Genomic DNA, 5,136 nt, shown 5'->3' with positions numbered 1-5,136 from the left:
TCAACACTACAACAAAGCTCAGATGGAAGAAAACAGTCTAATTACCATCTCCAGAAGCAAAGTAATGAGGACTAGAGGATATAGGGGAAAGTAGCAAAGTTGTATTTCGTTGGAAAATCAGTTAAATTTTTGTTGCCATTTACTTTCTTTCTTTCTCTGTAATCTCCTCTTAGAGGGGTTTACATCTTCATGAACCCCATGTATGAGTTATTCTTCTCATCAAATAAATTTGTTCAGTTGAACATTGCTTTGCCAATTATTTTTGTTTTTCTGCTTAATTTCGCTTTTATTTTTTATAAGATGAAAAGATTAAAACAGTGGAAACAACAAAGCTTTTGAAAACTTTAATTTGTTTTGATTTTGAAAGTATAAAAGGAATGTTTGTTGGTTTACAACAATGCATCTGGTTCACAAAATGTGGGACATTTCCTGGATCATTGTAATCTAAAGCAAGTTTGAAATGGATTTTCTTCGAGAAGCAAGAAGTCATCATTGAAGCCCGCTTGGTGACAAAGCAGAAATCAGAGTTTTACAAATCATCTTCATGGTGCCAAAACTATTCAAGGACAATGATGTCGAGGAATCAGAGCTTGATGCCCAAAAAAAATGCATGAACTAGTATATACATGCATTCATTTTCTTCTTGCATATCATGTACAAAACAAGTCATGCATAAACCTCAACTGGGTTTGGCAACCTCTCAAGAAAGTTCAGTGTAATCCTTAGTAAACCAAGATGCAAGGAGTGTTCTCAAGAGTAGAACAATTCTCTTCTTCAGCATTACAACCCTTACAGAAGTCAATCATTTTTAAGTGATTATTCTCAAGGCGAGTTTATTCCCCAACAAGGTGATTGATGTTCTCCCATTGGAAATCTGGTGTCAACGGAATTTCTGCTTGGTTTCCCCAGTAGATATCTCCCCACAAATTTCTTCAACATTATATTTTCTCTAGTAAAACTTCATGAACTCCCTAAGCGAGTTTCGTAGCAGCATGATTTCTTGAGAAAGGTATCCCCAACAATATTATCTTCAGCAAGTCTCTTTGAAGTAGTAGACTAAAGTGGACATCTCTTTGCAAGTTAGAAATCTCCATGGTGAGTCTAATGGACGAGAGTTCCATGAACAAACAAGCTTTACTGAATGTTCCTCAGTATATCTCCAGCGAGTCTCTTGTGTGTTTATTTCCCAGAGAGTCTCTTGTATTCCCCAACAAGTTTCTTCAATTAATCCTCAGAAGAGTTAGTGTTCCATGCTTATCTACTACGCGGCGGAGCATTAGATTGGACTTGTCAGTACGATATTTGAGAGTAATGTTAATCCTTTTGGATATCATTAACTTTTCATCCCCAACAAGTCTCCGAGATCTTCTTATTCCTCAGAGGAGGCTTCTTTCATCCAAGAGCAGTTGAACATGCGGTTATTCCCCAAAGAAAGTCTTCTGTTTATTTCCCAGCAATTTGCGTCAACCAATAGCAGTTGAATGCAGTGGTTTCATCCAAGAACAGTTGAACACCATTTTATTTTATGAAGTTTGCATCAACCAAGAGCAGTTGAATGCAGTAGTTTCAGTCAAGAGCAGCTGAACACCAATTTATTTTACTTTGTTTTGCTTTAACCAATAGCAGTTGAATGCAACAGTTTCAGCCAAGAGTTGTTGAATATGACATCTTTAGCCAAGAGCGGCTGAATATCATCATTTGTTCCCCCCTAGAGTGTCTGTCTTTAACAAAGAGCGTTTGAAGACCAGTCGAGCATGTTACCTTATAACAAATCCATCCCAGAGATCTAATGTCAGTCAAGAGCAACTGAACATGATTCTCTCATCCCTAGTCATTTGCATATCATCTGAGAAATCAAATTTCATTTCTCAACTCATTTACATTCATGATTAGGAGATCAAGAGTATTTCTTAACTCATATGCATGTCATCTGAGAAATCAAGAGCATTTCTCAATTCATTTACATTCATGATTAAGAAATCAAGAGTATTTCTTAACTCAGCTGCATATCATATGAGAAATCAAGAGTATTTCTCAATTAATTTACATTCATGATTAAGGAATCAAGAGTATTTCTTAACTCAACTGCATATCATATGAGAAATCAAGAGTATTTCTCAATTAATTTACATTCATGATTAAGGAATCAAGAGTATTTCTTAACTCAGCTGCATACCATATGAGAAATCAAGAGTATTTCTCAATTAATTTACATTCATGATTAAGGAATCAAAAGTATTTCTTAATTTATTTGCATATCTTCTGAGAAATCAAGAGCATTTCTCAATTCATTTACATTCATGATTAAGAAATCAAGAGTATTTCTTAACTCATACCATTTCATATTTAAGAAGTCAAGAGTACTTCTTAACCTGCATAACATCTGAGAAATCAAGAGTATTTCTCAATTCATTTACATTCATGATTAAGGAATCAAGAGTATTTCTTAATTTATTTGCATATCTTCTGAGAAATCAAGAGCATTTCTCAATTCATTAGCATTCATGATTAAGAAATCAAGAGTATTTCTTAACTCATACCATTTCATATTTAAGAAGTCAAGAGTACTTCTTAACCTGCATAACATCTGAAAAATGAAGAGTACTTCTCATATCATTTATACTTCTCATATCATTTATACTTCTTATATCATTTATACTTCTCATATCATTTATCATCCGATGATTAAGAAATCAAGAGTATTTCTTAATTCATTTGCATTTTCATTCATCCATACGATGATTAATAGATCAAGAGTATTTCTTAATCAATTCATCTCTAAGGAGTCAAGAGTACTTCTTAGCATCCATATCATCTGTCATTCATACAGTTGAGAAATTGAGAGTATTTCTCAATTCATTTGCATTCTTTTTTAAGGAGTCAAGAGTACTTCTTAAACCTTCATTTACATTCATACCACCCGACGATTAAGAAATCAAGAGTATTTCTTAAATCTCGTTGCATTCATTTGCATTACTATTTGCTGATTAAGAAATCGGGAGTGGTTCTTAACCCTTAGTGCATTCATTCGTAACCATGAGCATAACATTCTATTGCATAAAAGGGCAAAATTTGGGTCTGTTTGGTATATAAACTATCTTTCACCATGATGATTTGAAGACAAGAGTTCTTCATATCCTCCAGATAAAGATGTTTAAATAGGGGCAACTGTCATACCCTAAATTTTATCCTGAGTTTTTCACTCGCATCAGCATAACATAAATCAATCCATTTTGCCGTGCATTTCTTCAATTAAAAGGGTCTATCCGGGTTTAGATGAAAAGTCAGGAGTTCTGCCATTTTATATGATCTTGATGATGTTCATTCAGTCATCTATTGATTAAGAAGTCGAAAGATTGGATTTCTTAATCTCAGTGCATCATTTGTTTGCATTTCATCATGATTTCAGAGGATCAGAGGGTGACAATTAAGAGTATTATCGTCATCTGAATCCTTGCATAATTTTATTTGTGTTTGAGAATCAGAAGCAAATGGTCCAAGGGTGATTCTGTTACATCTGATTGTCTGTTCATGATTATTCAGTCAGCAATTTAATTCATTCACAATAAGTTTGCATTTTCTACTTGTCACAGCATGTATTTTGTGTCGTATAGTGCTTGGAATATCAACCATATAAAATTTTCAGATCTATAGACAAATCGGCCAACTTTTTTCTCAACTGTGCATCAAATTAACGGGCGAAAATTTTCAAAATTGAGATTTCAAAAGTCAGTTTTATTAATCTACGGTTCGCGTAGTTTAACTTGACATGCTCATTTTAATTTTTCGAATATTTTTTCAATCACATTTTTATCAATATGAGCCTTTTAATCATTTTTTTAATCAAAATATGTATGATTTCGAGAAGTGTACTTACCGTTGATCAATTTAGCGCATTCAATTTATTTATTTTCGGGCACCTTTGCGTCCAATTTTTACTCATTTCTATCTGATTATTTATTTATTTATTTTTCTCTTTTTCAATATGTCCATGTTAATTAATTAAAAAATTTCATGTTATTATTTTTTAAGTAATTTAACTTTGTTTAAATTAATTCAAAACAATCATTAATCATTATTTAATTTTAATTTGTTTCCATGTCTTAAAATTAATTCTATTTAGTTTAGAGTAGTTTATCACTAATCTTTAAATTAAGTGTATTATCAGTTACATATGTATGTATATACATTATTGGCATGTAAGTGGGAGAATTCTCAACCACAAGAAGAAGGCCACGTGGCCCGTCTTGATCCATGGGAGTAAAAAAAGACTGTTTTTGCTTCTAGGGAAATATCCAAACACAACCTTATCTGGGGAAAAACAACTTTCATTTTTTATGAGATGGTGGTCTCTCAAGGTCAGAAAAGAAAGAAAAGCTCACATCACCATTTATGCTCAAACCATTAACAAGAATTCCAGAACCTTTTTTATTTTTTTACAATAAGAACTCTCATCATCACTATCAATACCAACTTCATCAACCATAACATAACTCAACACAACAATAACACTCACCTCCGACAACCACCAAATGCCGGAAAACCCACGCCATAGCCTCCATATACACCGTTGTCGCCTTCAGGTCTGCCGCCATCCACCACCATTGTTGTCTCAATCACCATTTGGTACCTTTCTTTCATGAATCAATGGGTTAATTTTTTGGATTTTGAATCGATGTTGTGGTTGTAAAGTTTTGTTTGTTTCAATGAGGGAGAAGAGTTTTTGTCTCTATATTTTTTCTAAAAAAATTAGTTCACAACAGAGATAATATGTTACTCTTTTTATTCTTTGAAAAATGACAAGTGGTAAGAGAAGACGAGAGATAATGAGAACGGAGGGAGAAAACTGGTTTTATGAATATTAATATTGTTTCCTCTTTATTTCTTTCTTGATGAAGATATCTAGTTAAAAATAGCCTATTTTATTCTTTATTTATTCACACGATACATTAGAGTGGACATGATTTGTCTCTAACTAATACATTTATGAACTATTACTTCTCTCTTTATTTTATATATACATATTTTTGTGTTAGTTTCTTTCATGTTAAATGTCTATAAAGAATGAGTTTAGAAGTTACTGCTTTTGGTTTGTAACCGTTTCTTTTTTTTTCTTTTCTTCTTTCCTTTTTTTAA

The sequence above is a fragment of the Lathyrus oleraceus genome, chromosome 7, assembly GCF_024323335.1.
Source record: "Lathyrus oleraceus cultivar Zhongwan6 chromosome 7, CAAS_Psat_ZW6_1.0, whole genome shotgun sequence".
NCBI lineage: Eukaryota > Viridiplantae > Streptophyta > Magnoliopsida > Fabales > Fabaceae > Lathyrus > Lathyrus oleraceus.
Note: the sequence above shows the minus strand (reverse complement) of the source record.